This window comes from Bos taurus, chromosome 12 (assembly GCF_002263795.3).
Source record: "Bos taurus isolate L1 Dominette 01449 registration number 42190680 breed Hereford chromosome 12, ARS-UCD2.0, whole genome shotgun sequence".
Classification (NCBI taxonomy): domain Eukaryota; kingdom Metazoa; phylum Chordata; class Mammalia; order Artiodactyla; family Bovidae; genus Bos; species Bos taurus.
The window spans coordinates 12,106,993-12,129,496 of record NC_037339.1 but is presented as its reverse complement, the minus strand read 5'-3'; the positions used below and the strand labels follow the sequence as shown (position 1 = coordinate 12,129,496).

Sequence of the window (22,504 nt, the reverse complement as noted above, 5' to 3'; positions counted from 1 at the left end):
CCAGGGATTGAACCTGGATCTCCTACGTTGCAGGCAGATTCGTTACTGTCTGAGCCACCATGCTTGCTCTTTACTACAGATTAGCACTGGTCTGGGGTCCCCTAAGTCTTTTCTAAGTATACCCCTTGAGAGATCCTGGGTGTCTTCAGCCAGAGACAGAAAGTACTCCTCTTCAAAACCAGATTCTCAAGCAGGACTTTAGCCAGGACTGTTAATCTCCAAAATGCTCCTGCCTTCGCTGAGGGAAGACATCCTCCAATTAAAATAAATAAATTTATATTAAAAAAAATAAAATAAAATTCTTGTTAAAAAAAAAAAAAAAGTTCCTCCTTGGCCAAGGGTGATAAATACAAAAAGAAGATATACCAATAATACCAATTATTGGTAATACGATGTGCAGAATATCACGGGTATTATTAGATGTGGTGAACTGCTTGTGTTATTTTAGGGAATATAAAAAATATTTATGAGGTTTTTAAACATTTATTATCAAATTCAGCCCTCACAGTCCTTTCTTCCCAAAATCTTGAAATTTTTAACTGGAGCCAGTGGGGTTTCCCAGCGCTCTCTCTAATTCTTATAGTCAGAAGGGCCTCACACACAGTACGTCTACCTGGGGAAGGTAGTTGCATTTTCTAGCGGCAGTTGTGACTGAGATGTGTCTTGAGCGTAGAGAGTAGTTTGTCCATTCTGACCAGATAAGAGGAGATCCTCAGGCAAGGAAACGTTACAGACAGAAGCATGTAAGCCTAAGAGAGCAAGCTGGTTTCAGGAACTTGCAAGCAGAAACATGTTTTTGGAACATAAAATAGAAGGGGCAGTGTATTAGACATCTACTACTTTGTAACAAACTACCCCAAGCTTAGTGGCTTCAAGTAACACCCGTGTATCATCTCACAGTATCTATTTTTCAGGAGTCTGTCATGTTTCAAGTAAGTCCTCTACTTGGGATCTCCTGAGACTAAAATCAGGATGTTAGCTGGCTGTAATGTCACTTGGAGGCTTGGCCAGAGAAAGACCTGTTTCCGTGTTCCTTCAGGTTATTGGCATCTGTTTGACTATAGGTTGTAGGATAAGCTCCCTGCTTTCTTGCTGGCTCTTGGCTGGGGACCATTCTCAGCTCCTAGAGGCTACTCCCTGGTCCTAATCACGTGGTCCCCTCCATTTCAGCAACAGGGACCCCCACCCCACCTCCCTCACTGTGGATCCCTCCCTTGCCTTGAATACTTCTGCAACTAGGAGGAAAAAACTCATTGCTCTTAAAGGACTTAGGTGATTAGGTTAGGCTAACCTGGATAATCTTACTTTCAACTGATTAGTAACCTTAATTTCAACTGCCATCTTAGAATTCTAACACAGGCAGAATTTTGGGAAACGACGTTGAACAAGCCACAGTTCTGGATGTTTTTTTAAAATTATTTCTTCATTATTTATTTTTGATTGTGCTGGGCCTTCGTTGCTGCATGCTGGCTTTTGCTAGTTGCAGCGCCAGTACACTTGCTTGGAAAGTCCCATGGACGGAGGAGCCTGGTGCGCTGCAGTCCATGGGGTCTCGAAGAATCGGACACGACTGAGCGACTTCCCTTTCACTTTTCACTTTCATGCATTGGAGGAGGAAATGGCAACCCACTCCAGTGTTCTTGCCTGGAGAATCCCAGGGACGGGGGAGCCTGGTGGGCTGCCATCTATGGGGTCACACAGAGTCAGACACGACTGAAGTGACTTAGCAGCAGCAGCAGCAGCAGCAGCGAGCAGGGCTGCTCTTCATTGCAATGCACAGGCTTCTCTTGCTGCAGAGCACAGGGTCTAGGTATGAGATTCAGAAGCTGAAGGTCGTGGGCTCTGGGGTTCAGGCTTAGGAGTAGTGGCACATGGGCTCGGATGCTCCTTGGCATGTGGGATCTTCCGGGACTAGGTATGAACTCATGTCATCTGTATTAGCAGGCAGATTTTCATCCACTGTACCACCAGGGAAGTCCTGGATACTTCAGTCTGAATGGATATTGACCACGCAATGGACATCTAAAGGAAAGCAAACTGGATATTAAAGCACTAGAAAACCTCATAAAATGAAGTCTCTTACTTCAGCAAAGCTGAGGTGTTTTGCCTCAGAAGGAGGAGATCAAGTCAAATTTTGAAACGCTGTCAAAGAGGATGGCTTAAATATATCTATGCAGCAACTGACACTGGATTGAAGATCCAGGGAGAGCTAGTGCAAAGAATACAAAGAATACAAAGAAGAACTTGTCTTCTCTGCATTCTTGGTTTTTTTTTTTTTTTTTTTTTTTTAAGGCTTTTTAAAAATATTGACTCTGGGACTTCATCCAAATCTGTGGATTCAGAAAATTTAAGGGCAGAGCAGATTATCTTTTACCCAGAGTGAAAACTGCCTCCTTTTCACATGCCTATTCCTGTTTATTGTACACTTAGCCCACCATCCCCACTAACACTGCTTGTTCCTTTGGTTTTCTCATAAAGGGGAACTCAAACAATACCCCAGGCAAACTTTCTGAAGTCTCTTTGAAAGAAATTGATATGAAATACTATATAGATATAAAAAGAACTGGGGCTTCCCTGGTAGTTCAGATGGTAAAGAATCTGCCTGCAATGCAGGAGACCTGGGTTCAATCCCTAGGTTGGGAAGATCCCTTGGAGGAAGGCATGGCAACCCACTCCAGTACTCATGCCTGGAGAATCCCATGGACAGAGGTGCCTGGTGGGCTACATACAGTCCATGGGGTCACAGAGAGTACAATCCCCAGGACAGAGGAGCCTGGTGAGCTACAATGGGGTCACAGAGAGTAGGACATGACTGAGCGACTAACACAGGCACACATACACATAAAAATAATAAATGACTATGGCTGCCTTGTTTTTTCAGCTACTAAAATGGGAGATTGTAGACACTTGTTCCAATATGAGTAAACCTTGAAGACAGTTTGCTAAGTGAAATAAGCCAGTCACAAAAAGACAAATACAGCATGACTTGACTTATAGGAGGTAGCTAGAGTCATCAAATTCATAGAGACAGAAAGCAAAAATGGTGATTGCAGGGGCTGGGAAGGGGGGAATGGGAATTTGTTGGTTAATGGCTACAGTTTTAGTTTTACACAGGGGCTTCCCTGGTGGCTCAGAGGTTAAAGCATCTGCCTGCACGGCGGGAGACCTGGGTTCAATCCCTGGGTCAGGGAAGATCCCCTGGAGAAGGAAATGGCAACCCACTCCAGTATTCTTACCTGGAGAATCCCATGGACGGAGGAGCCTGGTGGGCTACAATCCACGGGGTCACAAAGAGTCGGACACGACTGAGTGACTTCACTTTCACCTTAGTTTTACAAGATGAAGTGTTCCGTGGATAAATGGTGGTGGTGGTGGTGCTGCTGCTGCTAAGTCGCTTCAGTCGTGTCCCACTCTGTGCGACCCCATAGACGGCAGCCCACCAGGCTCCCCCGTCCCTGGGATTCTCCAGGCAAGAACACTGGAGTGGGTTGCCATTTCCTTCTCCAATGCATGAAAGTAAAAAGTGAAAGTGAATTCACTCAGTCGTGTCTGACTCTTCGCGACCCCATGGACTGCAGCCTACCAGGCTCCTCCATCAGTGGGATTTTCCAGGCAAGAGTACTGGAGTGGGGTGCCACTGCGGTTGCACAATAATGTGAATGTACTTAATGCCCCTGAACTGTACACATGGCTAAAATGGAAAGTTTTATGCTATGCATGTTTTACCACAGTGTTAAAGACATTTTTTTGTTTGTTTGTTTTTTAATTTTAATTGGAAGCTAATTACTTTACAATATTGTATTGGTTTTGCCATACATCAACATGAATCCGCCATGGGTGTACATGTATTCCCCATCCTGAACCCCCCTCCCACCTCCCTCCCCATCCCATCCCTCTGGGTCATCCCAATGCACCAGCCCCAAGCATCCTGTATCCTGCATCGAACCTGGACTGGCAATTCTTTTCTTATATGATATTATACATGTTTGAATGCCATTCTCCCAAATCATCCCACCCTCTCCCTCTCCCACAGAGTCCAGAAGACTGTTCTATACATCTGTGTCTCTTTTGTTGTCTCGCTTACAGGGTTATCGTTACCGTCTCTCTAAATTCCATATATATATGTTAGTATACCGTATTGGTGTTTTTCTTTCTGGCTTACTTCACTCTGTATAATCGGCTCCAGTTTCATCCACCTCATTAGAACTGATTCAAATGTATTCTTTTTAAAGGCTGAGACTTTTTTTTTTTTAAGGGAGATTGTATCAATAAAAATGTGTGAGAGTTTCTTAGTAAGTACCTTTCCCTGGAGATTCCTACTGCATCTTCACAGAACAAAAGCATTTTCATGGAAAATTTTTTCTCAACTCAATTTAATGATTTTTAAGAAGGCTGAACTTTAGCCATATGCTGGCTGCATACTGGAAAGGAGCATGGTTCTTTGAATATGGACTATTTTAGCAAATTTGTTTTATTTGGCGGGTACACATTGTTAAACAACCACTTGACTTAACTGTGATATAGAAAGAAAACACAAACCCCAGGACTTTTTTTCAATAGGCAAGTCTTCACAGAGTGACAATCTATTACTATAATAGGACTTCTTCTTCCTCTAAAATATATATCAGAGTTCTGAATTCCACCTACCTCCCTATTCATGTCTAGGTATCAAATACGCCTTGTTCTAAATACCGATCAGGCAAGACCTGAATGATTAACACTTGTCTAGAAATAAATGCTATTGAACCTATAATGTTAACTATTATCTTTCCACTTCTAGGAAAGTTCCTATTTTATGGTCTATTTCTAAACTGTAGATGAATCTCTTTCTTTTACCAAAATCTTTTTTCTTAAATTTTCAATATAATATTAGAGTTAAAATTTTCTACCCGTGAAGCAGTTTTTAAGTTAGGCATTAGCATAGCATTTGAGGTTCCATTGAAAATGTCATTACATAACCGCACAACCTGAAATTCCGCTCAGCCTGTTTCCCATGCTGATCTTTTTAACACTCAGAAATGCTTTGAAGTAAAGTCCTCTATCTCGTTGGGTTACATATTTTCTATAACAACCTCTGTCTGTTATAATAGTAATAAAACAGCACCAGCATTTTGTTGCAACTAATGAACAGATCTGAAAATGAAAATAAGGAAAATTTGGTACTCTTCCCTGGAGACTTATATGTAAACTCTCCATTAAAAAGTCAGTTGCTCAGTCATCTCCAACTCTTTGCAACCTCATAGACTATACAGTCCATGGAATTCTCCAGGCCAGAATACTGGAGCAGGTAGCTTTTCCCTTCTCCAGGGGATCTTCCCAACTCAGGGATCGAACCCAGGTCTCCCACATTGCAGGCGGATTCTTTTACCCGCTGAGCCACAAGGGAAGCCCAGACTCCCCATTAAAAGCCAGTTAAGGGAACTTCCCTGGTGGTCCTGTGGCTAAGACTGTGCTCCTAATCCTGGGGGGCCCGGGTTCAATCCCTGATCAAGGAGCTGGAACCCACATGCCACAACTAAGAGTTCTCATGCCGCAACTGAGACCTGGTGTAGCCAAATAAATACTTTTTTTAAAAGTCAATTAAAAGTTTATATAAAATTATATATATATGTATACATAATAATTACATAAAAGTATTGTATAAATAATGATAATGCTCAACACTCATTTGTTTCTTTCTGAGGCAGAGATTCAGAGTCATGTATTTTCTAATAATCAAGAAGGAAATGGCAACACACTACAGTATTCTTGCCTAAAGCAATCCTATGGACAGAGGAGCCTGACTGTCTACAGTCCAAAGGGTAGCCAAGAGTTGGGCGCGATTGAATGACTGAGCACGCGCCTGTTTTCTAATTAATCATTTAGGCTAATGCTCTAACTCTGCTGTCGAAGCTACTGATTCTCCACCCTTAAGTCAGAGAAACTGGCTCCTAGGAGTTAAGTACGATAAGCAGTTGATTGCGAAATGCTTACAGCTCTACAGAAGGCATCCCTGTTTTGTGCCCAATCTGTCAACACCCACGGGGCCATGCTGCGGCTTTTGAGGCCGAGTCTCCAGCACTCGTCCAGAGTTATCGAGAGGCTAGCCATATTTGGCTCTTATCTCTATTGGGTGTTTCATCACTATGACTCTGCATGAGAATGTGTGTATACGATACAACATTAGTCTAGGCTTGAGGCGCTTGAGAATGTTCTGTTCACTGACCGCAAGTTTTAACGAAGCATATAATCTGAACTTGGGTTCTGTTCAATTATTTGACTCCTTAAAATTGTTTACATTTGTGGAAAACCATCAGCAAATACAAGTCAATCGTTTTTTCTTTTTTTTTTCCCCCTTGGCTATAGGCCTAAACTACTGATCTCAGTTCACATTGGTGGCCACAATATCATAGTCTAGTTTTTTTTTTCTTCTTCTGATTTGGTCATGACATGCTTTTTAAAATATTCTTTCTTTAATATAGTCTATTCAATATATACTACTAAATTTAACTTTTTTCATTATATTATTTCCTTTCCTTAAATATGTACACATTTGTATTACTTTTTTTTTTTTTTTTTAAGAAACCAAACTGTTCTTTATTTCAAAAGCTCTCCCATGTATTGAGGGCTTCCCTAGTGGCTCAGAGGTAAAGAATCTGTCTGCAATGCAAGAGATACGGGAGACAGGAGTTTGATCTCTGAGTCAGGAAGATCCCCTGGAGGAGGGCATGGCAACCCACTCTAGTATTCTTGCCAAGAAAATCCCAAGAACAGAGGAGCCTGGTGGGCTACAGTCCGTGGGGTCACAAAGAGTCAGACACAACTGAACGCACCTTGTGGAGTATTAAAACTAAAGCATTGTTTTTCTTAATTATACTATATATGAATAAAAATTACATTATAGTCTTCTTATTAAAATGAAAAGGGTTCATATAAATAAATTTAAAAGAGAAAAGGTGAAAGGAATTACTTAGAAGCTCACCTAACTGCTAACACAGCATTATATTGTTTACATCTCACACTTAACTCAATCTGATAGGCTTGGTTAGATACTATAGCTAGAGTTTAGCACAAGAAATAGAATAAATTAGCATTTCTCAAAGAGTCTTCCATAGAACTCTGGTTCCATAACATCTTCATAGCTGTTATGTTTCAAAAGGTTCTTTAATCCAAAAAAGAGGGGAAGCAGTGGCATAAATAAAGTTAAGCAAGCTTATTTATCATGTAACTTTTAAGTACACACCATAACCTTTGATATACCCACTCCAGTATTGTTGCCTCGAGAGTTCCATGGACAGAGGAGCCTGGTGGGCTGCAGCCCATGGGGTCGCAAAGAGTTGGATATGACTGAGCGGCTAAGCACACACACTGTATAAGAAAATACCATTTTTGAAATCCTCCAAGATTGGGTCCCATTACGCGTGCTTTGTTCTTTCTCAGACCTCGTAACTTCAGACTGGAATTGAGCAGAAATACTTTACCCCTCAAGTCATTCTCGCGCTTCAGAGGAAGAGGGTTGTCAATAACTGGCAAGGCTATCTTTTAAGTCTGGAGGTCTCCAGGAGCATACCGGAACAAGGAAAAAGCGGCTCCACTCAACTCTTTCCAGGAGTTCCACCCTGAGCAGATCGAAAGGCGTCACGAGACAGACCCATGTTATTATTTACACAAAGACGGGTGAGGCAGGAGTGTGCGGCACATGTAGGGGCTGGGACATGACATGAACAGACCTCAGTCTGCTGGAGCAGCTGCTGCCAGGAGCATGTCTATCCACCCCACACCGTAGGTGTCCTTGTTATTTCTGATGGGAAAGCTGTTTTTTCACTTTGGACCAAATGGAAAGTTTAAACCACCTCCCCCACCCTCCCACCTAACCACCATAGGCACAGACATGCACATGCAGACACACACACACCAGCAAAGGCAGGAAGCGCTGGTGGAAGGGAGCTCAGGGCAAGTCTGCAGCTCTGCCTTCTTCCCCCTTCCTCCTCACACACTGCAGACCTGTGGCTGAGAAGTACAGCGACCAAAGGTGTTCTGGGGGTGTTTTATTGGTTAGCTCAGGCGTGTCTGACTCTTTGTGACCCCATGGACTATAGCCCACCAGGCTCCTCTGTCCATGGGATTTTCCAGGCACGAAGACTGAGGGGGGTTGCCATTTCCTTCTCCATTTTGTGAGGGAAACTGAGAATAAAAGCTGGTGCCCAAAGAATGGCAGGACAAGAAGGCAGAGAGATAGCATGGCTTCCTGGGAGCCTCCTAGAGCCACTGCCCAGGCCCTGGACTGCCAGGCCTGAGTGTTTTGTCTCGAGACACAAATGAAATCCCACTTGTTTAAGCTACCGTGAGTCAGGCTGCATGTCATCTGCAGCTGGGACACCGTCGTAATGGAACCAGTATTCTTCCTTGTCTGAGAAAGGACCTCTGGGGCAATAATACATCTGGAGAGAGGTGAACTGAAGGTCAGGTGAGGCTGAGCAGATCTGACAAGACAGTGGGACGAGCCTTCTGGAAGCACAGTCTCCTGAGCTCCTAATGGTCTCTTGGGAGGAACTCATCTGTAGTTCCTCTGTAGAAAGTAGATGCTAGATGTTGTAAAAGACTGACTCGGTAAGAAAGCCTTGGTTGTTGGAGGAGCAGGGAGTATTATAAGCAGCACTGATATTCAGTTATCAACCTTAAATATCAAACACTGATGTTTCAATTCATTTCCTGACCCAGAACTCACTGGACTTATATTAGGTGATTAGGAGGAGGGTGTCCATAAAAGAAAATCTAAAGGAGATTCTTACTTGCATGTAACCTCCAATACTTTGGCCACCTGATGCGAAGAGCCCACTCATTGGAAAAGACCCTGATGCTGGGAAAGATTGAGGGCAGGAGAAGAGGGTGACAGAGAATGAGATGGTTGGGTTGCATCACTGATTCAATGGACATGAATTTGGGTGAACTGTGGGAGATGGTGAGGGATCTCACCTAGTCCACAGGGTTGCAAAAAGCTGGACACAACTTGGCCACCGAACAATAACTGCACAGTACAAGCTTGGTTCCCCACCTCTTTAAGGGTATATCACATCAGAGACATTCTCCTCTGCTTTGGAACACAACACTGAGATGCTCCGATGCCTTAAAAGCTCTGATGCATTATCAGCTGCTTCGGGAGGTATTGATGCTTCAGCAAGCAGGTGATTGCCCAGATGTGCTTTGGTGGTGGTACCCAGTGAAGACAGAAAATGTGTTTGTGAGGACATATAAGATATTGTCTGGAGGGCTTCCCTGGTGGCTCAGTGGTGAAGACTCTGCCTGCCGTTGCAGGAGACACAGTTTTGATCCCTGATCCGGGAAGATCCCACATGCTGAAGAACAACTAAGCCCGTGGGCCACAGCTACTGAGCCTGTTCTCTAGAGCCTGGGGGTCGCAACTACTGAGCCCGTGTGCTGGGGGACTCTTCCTCTGGGCGAGCTGGATGGGACAAAAGTCCATTCACTCAAAGGTTAATGCTAGCATTAATAACATAATCCTATCTATTAGACCCACAGGCCATGAAGCTTAAGGCAATTTACATTATGGCAGGTGCAGAAGTTTTAAGCCACATACTTTCAGCCCCTTGGGGAGGGCTTCCTCAGGGCCGAGCTCCACAACACTTAGCTGGAGGAATGCCAGGATTACACACCCATCATCCCGTCTCCTTTCTCTATGCTGTCTCCCTCGCAGAAGCAGGCTTGGGCTGTGTGTGTTATCTTAGGCCACATCTTTGATTCTGGCCTTTTATGAGGAAACCAGGTAAGGCCAAAGAGAGTAGAATGTAGAAGTTGGCTGCTTAGCACTATTTATAATAGCCAGAACATGGAAGCAACCTAGATGTCCATCAGCAGATGAATGGATAAGAAAGCTGTGGTACATATACACAATGGAGTATTACCCAGCTATTAAACAGAATATATTTGAATCAGTTCTACAGAGGTGGATGAAACTGGAACCTATTATACAGAGTGAAGTAAGTCAGAAAGAAAAACACCAATACAGTATATTAACATATATATATATGGAATTTAGAGATGGTAACAATGACTGTATATGCGAGACAACAAAAGAGATACAGATATAAAGAACAAACTTTTGGACTCTGTGAGAGAAGGCGAGGGTGGGATGATTTGAAAGAATAGCACTTAAACATGTATATTATCATATGTGAAACAGATGACCAGTCCAGGTTCGATGCATGAGACAGGGTGCTCGGAGCTGGTGCACTGGGATGACCCAGAGGAATGGGATGGGGAGGGAGGTGGGAGGGGGGTTCAGGATGGGGAACACATGTACACCCGTGGCTGACTCATGTCAATGTATGGCAAAACCACTACAATATTGTAAAGTAATTAGCCTCCAATTAAAATAAATTAATTAATTGGAAAAAAAAAGAAGTCGGCTGCTTAGTGGTGGCCACAGGCTTAGGAAGAAGACACACTGAACTTTACAGTGTCTGTGTTCTCTAGCTAGTCAACAGGGCAGGAAAACAGACGAAGATGCACAGAGTGTGCATGTGGCTGGAATAATTCTCTGTGCTGTATTTCTTATAGATCATAGCACAGCTATAGGCAGTGAAAGATTCGTAAGTGAAGAAACTCAATAATACATACTTGGAGACTAAATGAGCGCAACGCTGAAATGGTTTTGTTTCTGCCTCCTTCCCAGTGAGCGTGTATACACACAGACACACAGACACACAGACAGACCCACAAACACAGACACACACACACACACACACACACGCACGCACGGGGCATCCCTGAATATTCCTCTGTCCTACTCAGTGGTTGAACTTCTTTAAAAAGAGGGAGTGGACAGGGACTTCCCTGGTGGTTCAGTGATTAAGAATCTGCCTTCCAATAAAGAGAGCATGGATTCCATCTCTGGTTGGGGAGGAAGCTCCCACGTGCCAAGGGCCAACTAAGCCCAGGAGCCATAACTAGAGAGAAGTCCCATGTGCCAAAGCGAAGAAATGAAGACACTGAATGCCACAACTAAGATCCAGCTCAGCCAAACAAATATTTTTTAAAAAGAGAGAGGGGACAGAATTTGGGAGAAGGGCGAGGAGAGACTGAGAGAAGCCCACAGACTAGATTCGTGGCTTTGCACTTGTTAGCCATCACATTGTAGGTAAGTCACATCCTGTCTTGAATTCTAGACCATCTACCTCATATGGGTGTCGTGAGGAAAATAAAAGGCACGTCTCATAAAGCACTTTGTGAAAAATGAAGTACTATGTGGTTGTTCCTTCCTTATCTGTGTCGGGCGTACAGAATACGGTGCCACTTGAACAGAGTGTGAGAAGCCAGAACTTGGAGGGCTGCAGGGAGATTTGAACAGGTATCCTGATCACAAAGGCCACTGAAATACACACGAGTGTAAGGATCATGTGGCTAGTGAGAATCGGGAAAGCTAAACACTGACCACACGGTGGGAATGCCCAGACATATTTCAAAGGTCTTCACTTGGCTGGAATCATTTACTCTTTCACTCCCAAAATTGTATGGGTCCAACAGAAGGAGAAATACTGTATGATTCCACTTGTACAAGGTACATAGAAGCGGCAAATCCACAGAGACAGAAAGTAGAACAGGGGTTACCAGGGGCTAGGGAGACAGGGAATGAAAAGTTATTGTTTAATGGGTACAGACTTCCTGTTTGGGAAGATGAAAACGTTCTGCAACTGGATAGTAATGATGTTTGCATAACACTGTGAGTATAATTAATGACACTGAATTGTGCACTTAACAATGAATAAAATGGTAAATTTTAGGTTATGCATATTTCAACCACAACAAAAGATATTGGTTCAGTCTTCCAAATTTCAAAGCGTTATAACACAGAAGAGCTGAAACAGCATGCTAATGTCAAGCCAAGGCTGTGCAGAAACACACACTGGAGTTGAAAACAGGCTTTTTCACCAACAGCTATGTTGCTGCTGCTGTTCTATCGCCAAGCCGTGTCCGACTCTGCGTGACCCCGTGGACTGCGCCAGGCTTCTGTTCATGGGGTTCTCTTGGCAATTATACTGAGGTGGTTTGCCACTCCTTCCTCCAGTGGATCGCGTTTTGCCAGAACTCTCCACTATGACCTATCTGTCTTGGGTGGCCCTGCACCACACGGCTTGGGGCTTCATTGAGTTACACAAGCGGCTTTGCCACTAAAAGGCAGTGATACGTGAAAGGCTAGCCGTGTGAAGGCATTTATCTGTAAAATGGGAATACTGCCCGATCCTGCCCCCCAAGGTCCACTCGTGGAGGCAGTGGTAGTGAACAGGAGGCCCTGTCCAGACTCGTGTGCTAGGTGTGAGCACACAAGGCTCTCGGGTTCAGTCTCACCCCAGATGAACAGGGAGAGTTGAAAATACACAGCTTTATTCTCACCGCAGACGTGCGAGCAGACTTTTTAAGAGGCTTTTGGAGAAGGAAATGGAAAGTAGAGGATGGTTGAGGATTGGGCTGGGAGTCAGGATAATCAGAGATTCACTCCTAAGCAAGGAGGGCATTTCTTCTGGTCTTGTGTGTTCCTGTTCTGTTCAGTTGAAAAGTCGTGTCCAACTCTTTTGCAACCCCGTGGACTGAAGCCCAACAGGCTTCCCTGTACTCCACTGTCTCCCGAAGTTTGCTCAGACTCATGTCCATTGAATTGATGGTGCCATTGTACTTTGCTGTTTAGTTGCTAAGTCATGTCCGCCTCTTTTGCAGGCCCATGGACTACCAGGTTCCTATGTCCATGGGGTTTCCCAGGCAAGAATACTGGAGTGGGTTGCCATATTCTTCTTCAGGGAATCTTTGCCACCTAGGGATCGAAGCTGTCTTCTGCATCTCCTGTGTTGGCAGGCAGATGCTTTACCACTGAGCCACCTGGGAAGCCCTGTTGTATGCTGGGCAATGTTAACCACCTTGTGGAAGGAAGGAAGTGAAGGAGGGAAAAAAGAAAGGAACTCAGTCATCATGAGGCTTCCGGCCTTGGTTTCTGTTCTTTGACACATATGCTTATACATTTGACATTGTTTCCCAACTCTACTAAGACAGCAGCCTGGCCAGGAGTGTAGGTTCCACTGTTTGATTTTAATTTCTCTGAAAACACCTATAGTGTTTTTCTGCTACAGGAGCAAAACTGGGGCTAATATGGAGAACTTAGAATGGGAAGTGAAAGTCACTCAGTCATGTCCAGCTCTTTGAAACTTCATGGAATTCTCCAGGCCAGAATACTGGAGTGGGTAGCCTTTCCCTTCTCCAGTGGATTTTCCCAACCCAGGGATCAAACCCAGTCTCCCGCATAGCAGGCCGACTCTTTACCAGCTGGGCCACAAGGGAAGCCCAAGAATACTGGAGTGGATAGTCTATCCCTTCTCCAGGGGATCTTCCCAACTCAGGAATCAAACTGGGGTCTCCTGCATTGCAGGTGGCCTGGGAAATGGAAACTAATTTAGTATTTTTTTATTCCTCCCCTCAAAATAAAAATGAAACCTGGCTTTTTGACTTGCTTCTGGTTCACTAAAGACAAGCTTTCTTTTTCTTTTAGCTGACTTCTATCTCTAGAACTCACATATGATCCCAGGTTTTGGACGATGAACTTGACTTGCTAAATAAAAAGAATGAGAAGAACCACACTTCTCTCCACACTCTCCTGGGAGCAGCTCAGGGTGGCCTGTCTAACTTTTGAGGCACAGCCAAACTGTTTTCCAAAGTGGTTGTACCATTTTACATCTCTATCAGCAATGCAAGAAAGTTTTAATTGTATCATATCTTTGCTGCAACTTGTTAACGGCTATCTTTTTTATTATAGCCATTCATGTGTGAAGCGGTATCTCCTTCTGATTTTGATTAACATTTCCCTAATGACTAATTATTCATATTAGTGAATATCTTTACTGTACTTTAACATGTCTTCTCTGGAGAAATGTCTATTCAATTCCTTTGTGTGTGTGTGTGTTAGTCACTCACTCGTGTCTGACTCTTTGTGACTCCATGGCCTGTAGCCTGCCAGGCTCCTCTGTCCAGGGAATTTTCCAGACAAGGATACTGGGGTGGGTTGCCATTTCCTTCCCCAGGGGATTTCCCAACCCAGGGATCAAACCTGGGTCTCCTGCATTGGAGGCAGATGCTTTACCGTCTGAGCTACTAGGGAAGCCCATTCAACTCCTTTGCCTATTTTTAAATTGGATTATTCATTTGGTTTTTATCATTAAGTTCTAAAGATTCTTCCTATGTTCTGGGAACAAGTCTCATGTCAGATATACAATTTGCAAACATATTCTCCTTTTCTGTGGGTTGTCTTTTCACTTTGTGGAAGATATCCTTTAAAACAAGAATTGCATATAAAAGCAAAAGAAACCATCAACAAAATGAAGAAGCAATGTGCAGAATGGGAGAAAATATTCGAAAATCATATATTTGATAAGAGATCAATATCCAAAACACATAAAGAATTCATAAAACTCAACAGCAAAAACTGTTTTAAAAATGAGTAGAGGATCTGAATAGACATTTTTCCAAAGAAGATATACAGATTGCCTACAGGTGTATGAAAAGGTGCTCAACATCATTAACCACCAGGAAAATGCAAATAAAACCAATGAGATATGGCTTCATACCTTTTAGAATGGCTATTATCAAAAGGACAAGAAATAAGAAGTGTTGGTAAGGATGTGGAGAGAGGGAACTCTTGTGCACTGTTGGTAGGAATGTAAATTGGTGCAGCCACTATGGAAAACAGTATGGGAGCTCCTCAAAGAACTAAAAATAGAGCTATGATATGATCCAGCAATTCCACTTCTGGGTATTTATCTGAAGGAAACAAAAACACTGACTTGAAAAGATACATACAGCCCCATGTCCATTGCAGTATTATTTATAAGAGTTAAGACCCTGAGACAACCCAAGTATACACTGAGATGAATAATGAAAAAGTATGTATCTATATATTTATATGTATATGCATACACACATGACGGAATATTATTCTACCATAAAAAGAATGAAATTTTGTACAGATAACATTAACGGATCTTGAGGACATGAGGCTAAGAGAAATGTCAGACAGAGAAAGACAAATATCATATGTTCTCACTTACATGTGGAAGCTGAAAACAAAACAAAACTGGACTCCTAGATACAGAGAACAAGCTGGTGGTTGCTAGAGGGAGGGACGGAGAAGGCAATGGCACCCCACTCCAGTACTCTTGCCTGGAAAACCCCATGGATGGAGGAGCCTGGAAGGCTGCAGTCCATGGGGTCTCGAAGAGTCGGACACGACTGAGCGACTTCACTTTCACTTTTCCCTTTCATGCATTGGGGAAGGAGATGGCAACCCACTCCAGTGTTCTTCTCTGGAGAATCCCAGGGATGGGGGAGCCTGGTGGGCTGACGACTATGGGGTTGCACAGAGTCGGACACGACTGAAGCAACTTAGCAGCAGCAGAGGGAGGGAAGGTGGGTGGGCAAAATGTGTGAAGGTGGTCAAAGGTACAAACTTTCCATTATGAAGTAAGTGAGTCGTGGGGGCGTAAAGCCCAACATGGCATCTATAGTTAATAATACTGTACAGAATATTCGAAAGTTGTTAAGAAAGTAGATTACAAAAGTGATTATCATAAGAAAACAATTCGTAACTACGTGTGGTGATGGATGCTAATTAGACAGATTGTGGTGATCAGTGTGCAGCATATACATAAACTGAATCATAATGTACACCTGAAACTAAGATAAGTGTAAATATTAGTTGCTCAGTCGTGCCGAGTCTTTGCGACCCCATGGACTGCAGCCCACCAGACTCCTCTGTCCATGAGATTTTCCAGGCAAGGATACTGGAGTGAGTTGCCATTTCCTTCTCCAGGGGATCTTCCCAACCCAGGGATCGAACCCAGGTCTCCCATAATGCAGGCGGATTCTTTACCAACTGAGCTACAAGGGAAACTAATGTATGTCAGTTATATCTTAGTAAAAATAAATTTTTTTAAATAGAAAAAGTATTGAGTATAACTTTGCATATCACTTACAAGAGTATCATTCAAGAATTAGGTAAGGGGGAGAAAGAATTGAACACCAAGTACAACTGAAGAAGATGTCAGCATTTAACCTGGAAAAGGGAATGAGAAGGCGATGTTGGTCTCAATTTTTAAATATATAAAGAGCTACCATGTAGAATGAAAAGCAGACCTGATAGGCATTATTCCAAAAGGGAAAACTGGTACCAAAGATGGAAGGAATAGAGCAGACTGAGATCCAAATCAAATGACTTCTTTAATCTGAGAGGTATTTACCTAAAATGAGCTTTCACGGGAGCTCTTTGCAATGGAAGCATTCATGCAAAACCTGAATGAGCGCATCTCAACAACGTGGTTGGAGAGAATTCAGCATTCTATGGAAAGTTACACTAGATAATCTCTTGGTTTTTCTTCCAGTGTAAATTCTGTGATTCTATTGAGGTAAGCATTTTCAAATTATAAAAGATTATATTAGTTAACATGAAAGTTCCTTTTTTCACTTAAGATGTGTGAGAATTTTGAAAACTTTATATTTATAAAAAGTTATATTAAAAAGCAGCCATTAGAAAAAAAAAAGTCATTCGTAAAAATGATTCTAGAAATACAGTTAAAACCTTTAAAAGTTTAGAGGTTTTAGCATCCTGGAAAAGCAATGTTTTATAATTAACAGAGAATTATTTCATAGTATGGTAGTTCTTGACCTGCCTCTTGAGAAATCTGTATGCAGGTCAGAAAGCAACAGTTAGAACTGGACATGGAACAACAGACTGGTTCCAAATAGGAAAAGGAGGACGTCAAGGCTGTATATTGTCGCACTGCTTATTTAACTTATATGCAGAGTACATCATGAGAAATGCTGGGCTGGAAGAAACACAAGCTGGAATCAAGATTGTCGGGAGAAATATCAATAACCTCAGATATGCAGATGACACCACCCTTATGGCAGAAAGTGAAAAGGAACTAAAGAGCCTCTTGATGAAAGTGAAAGTGGAGAGTGAAAAAGTTGGCTTAAAGCTCAACATTCAGAAAACGAAGATCACGGCATCTGGTCCCATCACTTCATGGGAAATAGATGGGGAAACAGTGGAAACAGTGTCAGATTTTATTTTGGGGGGCTCTAAAAATCACTGCAGATGGTGACTGCAGCCATGAAATTAAAAGATGCTTACTCCTTGGAAGGAAAGTTATGACCAACCTAGATAGCATATTCAAAAGCAGAGACATTACTTTGCCAACAAAGGTCCATCTAGTCAAGGCTATGGTTTTTCCAGTGGTCATGTATGGATGTGAGAGTTGGACTATAAAGAAAGCTGAGCACCGAAGAATTGATGCTTTTGAACTGTGGTGTTGGAGAAGACTCTTGAGAGTCCCTTGGACTGCAAGGAGATCCAACCAGTCCATCCTAAAGGAGATCAGTCCTGGGTGTTCTTTGGAAGGACTAATGCTGAAGCTGAAACTCCAGTACTTGGGCCACCTCATGGGAAGAGTTGACTCATTGGAAAAGACTCTGATGCTGGGAGGGATTGGGGGCAGGAGGAGAAGGGGACGACAGAGGATGAGATGGCTGGATGGCATCAGTGACTCGATGGACATGAATCTGAGTGAACTCTGGGAGTTGGTGATGGACAGGGAGGCCTGGCGTGCTTCGATTCATGGGGTCACAAAGAGTCGGACACGACTGAGCGACTGAACTGAACTGAACTGATGGTAGTTCCTGTCATGTGTTAATAAATAACTTGGACAAAAACAAACACGATTCTTGCCCATTTAAGTTCATTTTTTTCCTCTCAGTTGTATAGGTCAGATCTAAATATTTTCATAGATTAATATTACTCTACTTTCCCTCTGTGGTCATGACAGGTAGAAGAAAATTGCTAGATTGTTCATAGAGCATAATGGCCAGAGAATAAAGTTCTAGAAACCAGTGGTTAAAATATTTCCTGGCCCGTGGTACTGAGAATAAAAGAAAAAATTCCTTTAGACACAGAGCTTAGTATAAAGAGCTTGAAGCACAAGAAAGTTCAGTAAAATCATTGTTCATTTTCCTTGGAAAAGTTACAAAGCTCAGAAATAAAGTCCAGGAGAAAATTGAGCATGAAAAAGAAATACAAGGATAATTATTTTAACTGCTGTAAAGCAGGTTTAGCAATAACCACTCAGAACTTGCCCGAGGCAGCTGAGAATGTGTACCAGATGAAGGATTAATAATTTTTACTAGATTTCTCTTATGGGAAGGGTTGACTGGTCAAAACAGAATCAAATCTTTTAAATTTATTTTCATTTTTTGTGTAAGATGCAGGGGCAGGAAAAGTAAAAATCCCAGAGGGATGTAGGAAAGCAAGATACAACTTTTTAAAAAACAGGAATTCTGGACTTGCCTTGTGGTCCGGTGGTTAAGAATCTGCCTGCCAGTTGAGAGGCATGATCTGGGTTTGATCCCTGGTCCTTGAAGATTCCACATGGCTCGGGACCACTAAGCCCCTGCACCACAAGTACTGAGCCTGTGCTCTGAAGCCTGAGAGCAACGACTCCTGAGCCAAGGTGCTGCAACTCCCGAAGCCTGTGGGACTGGAGCGTGCGCTCCGCAGCAGGAGGAGGCACCACCACGAGACGCCCGTGCTCCGCAGCAGGAGGAAGCCCGAGTGCAGCGACAAGGACCCGGCACAGCCAACAGTGAATGAACGAAGGCATAAATATATAAATAAATTCTTTTAATAAACAGGAATTCCTTGGTGGCCCGGGAGTTAGGGACTCTGCGCTTTCACTCCTGGGGGCATGGGTTCATCCCTGGTTGGGGAACGAAGATCCTACAAGCATGGTCAAAAAAAAAAAACTCACACAAAAAATCATTAAAACAAAAAAACACCAGAAACAATAAAATAAAAACCAAAAACAGAGCATGAGCTCCAGGAGTACAGACCATTTTCAGGGCTTAACCAAAGGAGATTCACCATAAATGTTAAGCTGCAACAACAGTAACAAAAATAGGGATGGGTAAGACAAAGAAGTTACCGAGAAAAGTAAGCGTTGTGATGCAAAAGCAATTCAAAATGCGTCAAAAGCACTGGGAACAAATTCATCAGAGGGAAAAAGATAAAGGATTATCTATATGTAAGGAAATATTTGTTGAAGGAAATACTGATTCCAAGAGGGAAGCCCACACGGCAGGAGGAGCACACACAGAAAGTTTAGAAAATTTTAACCTTAAAATTTCTTGATTTTAACCTTAAATTTCTTCTGAATAATTAAGATATTAGAAAATACTTGCTCATGGACATTTTTCAGCAAAAAGCCCTGTCATACAATGGATGAGAGTCAGAAATGAAAGCTACGGGAAAATGTATACTTTTTTTTTTTTTGACTAATGCAGACTCTCATGTTCCCTCTAAAACAGTGTAGTTTTGTTTAAACAAACAAATGTGCTTCCTGGTAACACTAAAAGGCCTCTCATGGTGAAAAAGTACCGCCACGCTGCTCTTTGGAGGTCTGACTCCCAGACCTAAAGCACTGAATTATTCCAGGCCCATGAAATGCCTTTCTACAACAGACTTGGTTATTTAATAGGAAACAGTGGTAGCTCAGCTGTAAAAAATCCCCCTGCATTAAGGGAGACCTGGGTTCGATCCCTTGGTTGGGAAGATCCCCTGGAGAAGGGAAAGGCTACCCACTCCATTATTCTGGCCTGGAGAATTCCATGGACTGTAGAGTCCATGAGGTCACAAAGAGTTGAACACGACTGAGCAACTTCCACTCACTCACAGTGACCCAATAGCTGCAGTGCCTTGAAAAGGTGGTGAGCCTGGGGCTGTTGTGGAATACAGAAAAGAAAACCTAGTCAACTCCTAGAATTAACTTTCTAGAAAAAACATTCTAGAATTAACTCCTAGAATGGTCACTCAGTTTTTCCATCTGTAAAATGGGGACAACAAAATCTATCTGTCTTTTGGGCTCTCGTGGTACAGATTCAGTGGACTACAACCTACCACTGATGGTGTAAGTAGCCCCTGGACGTGTTACCGGGAGCCAGGGTCCTCAGGGCATCCCTAGCTGATTCTGAGGGGCTCCGAGGGTCTCCTAGGTGAGCTTAGAAACAGCTTCTCTGGTCCCGATTCCTCTTTGTCAGGCTGTCACTCTTCTGCCACAAGCATCAGCGTGCTGCCTGGAGGCTCTCCTTCTACCCTCCCAAGAGGTGGACGGCTTCCTTCCACCCCGAGCCCGAAACATGGTGAATACCAGTCTGTGACTTTTAAAGGAGATCTTCTGTCTGTTAGGCTCTTGTGGAAGCAAATGGGAGTGTGGGGTGGTGTGTGCAGACAGTTTAGTAGGGAATAAGACCTGCGGGAAGCAAAGGGGGGCCCTGGGATTGGGTACATGAGCTATCAGACAAGACACAGATCTGAGGAAGTTTCCGGGAGCCCCAGAGCAGAGCGTATGTTTGTGAAGCTGGACCTAAAAGAGTTAACAGCTGGAGGCCATCCCTGACCCTGCTCCTCACAGCTGGGCAACGAGTTTTTCTTGAAGGATTCTCTGAGAAGCCCACATTCTTGTGTCTGCCACAAAACTCAGCACCTCCAGATCACCACCACAAATCATCTGAACATGTCTCAGCATCGCTTTGCCTCCTGTTCTAGCTAAACTGACCACCAACCCCAAGAGAGAATACTTGAGGCTTCATTTCCACATCCTCAGGTGCTACCCCAGGGCGTACCTCCCTCCCGCAGGAGTGACGGTGGGAAGGTCCATGGCACTCATAGGAAACCCTTCTGCCGCCCACAAGACTGTGGCCTGGCCTATGGCCCTAATAAGATAAACACACCAAAGTCTAATATTAGTGTATTCCCCAAATATGGGTTATTCTATTTTGAAAAGTGCCATGTCAAGAGCAAATCCAAATGGCACTGTGCCAACCTCAGTAAAGATCCTTTATCAGTCTTCTCTCTTTCAGGGTGTCCTGTTCTAGTAATTCAGAGGCCATCAGGGGCACCTTATTAAAAGAACACTATTATGCAAAAGTGCTTAGAAACTTGTTTTGTATGCAAATGCAAGAAATTATCTATATAATGCCAAATATTTATGGATGTATGAAAACATTCTTGACTGAATTTCTCACTTTCCTTCTAAATATAACTATCATGCACTTTCAGATAGTGAGTAATCAGCAGAAACAAGCCAAAGTTTAAGAGGAGAGCATTTAAAGCATTTTCTAATTTTCCTCTTCATAGTATATACTGAATATGGTGAATTTTGAACTCAAATACAGAATTTTTTTCCCAAGACTTGATTACAAGACATGTGGTTGGAACTGGAAACTTACTGCCCATTGAAACAATGTGTTTCCTTTCCTGGGTGATCCCACAAAAGCAAGAGTATCTGGAACTGTAAAGACTTAGTTTTTCTTTTATTATAAAATATACTTCAAGAGTTTAAAAAAAAAATCCTCCTTTACTTATTTATTTGACTTCACCAGGTCTTAGTTGCATCATAGTGAAGCAGCTTGGGGCCTTCTCTAGTGGAGGCGCATGGGCTTCATAGCTCTATAGCACGTGGGATCTTCCCAGACCAGGAATTGAACCTGCATACCCTGTATTGCTAGGTGGATTCCCACAAGACCACCAGGGAAAGCCCACTGAGAAAGATTTTTTAAGCAGACAGATTATTCACTTGCTTTACAATACAATTCAAGTGGCTACTCACGGGATAAAGAAAACTTGAAAAATGGGAGCAAAGGGAATGCCCTCATGCTCCAGTGGCTAGATTCCGTGCTCCCAGCGCAGGGGGCTGAGGATACATCCATGGTCAGGGAACTAGGTCCTATACGCCTCAATTAAGAGATCGACACCTGAGTGCATGTGTGAGCACACCCACACAGACACACACACACGCAGACACACTGCAACTGAAAGATCCCGCTGCAACTCGGACCCAGAGCAGTCAAATACATAAAGAAAGAATTTTAAAAATAAAAGAAAGATGGAGAAGGAAATGGTAACGGGCTCCAGTATTCTTGCCCGGAAAATTCCATGGACAGAGGAGCCTGCCGGGCTACAGTCCGTGGGATCATAAAGAGTCAGACATGACTGAGCAAGCACACATGCATGCAGACAAATGAGGGTGCTTTTTGAAAAATGTGAATCAATAGGCTTAAGTAAATGACATTCACATTTGCTATTTACACAACTGATATCAGTGTACCTTTTGAGTTCATAGTAAATGTATCCTAAAATACCCTTTAAGTGAAAGAAAGTGAAAGTGTTAGTCGCTCAGTCGGGTCAGACTCTTTGGGATCCCGGTGGACTGTAGCCCATACCAGTCTCATCAGTCCATCGGATTCTCCAGGCAAGAATTCTGGAGGGGGTAGCCCCATTCCCTTCTCCAGGGCATCTTCCCGATCCAGGGATTGAACCGGCATCTCCTGCCTTGCAGGCAGATTCTTTACTGTCTGAGTTACAAGGGAAGCCCCCAAACTGGTACCTAGTTCCCCTAGTCTCAATTTTAAAAGAAACCCC

The 22,504-nt window shown here is 43.2% G+C and overlaps 1 non-coding gene across 1 annotated transcript; it reads right to left on the bottom strand.

Annotated features, from left to right (window-relative positions):
- Nucleotides 1-14,068: 14,068 nt before the first annotated feature.
- TRNAW-CCA (transfer RNA tryptophan (anticodon CCA)) lies at nucleotides 14,069-14,140 on the bottom strand. The gene has a single exon. It is a non-coding gene; the product is annotated as a tRNA-Trp (tRNA).
- Between the last annotated feature and the right edge of the window lie 8,364 nt (nucleotides 14,141-22,504).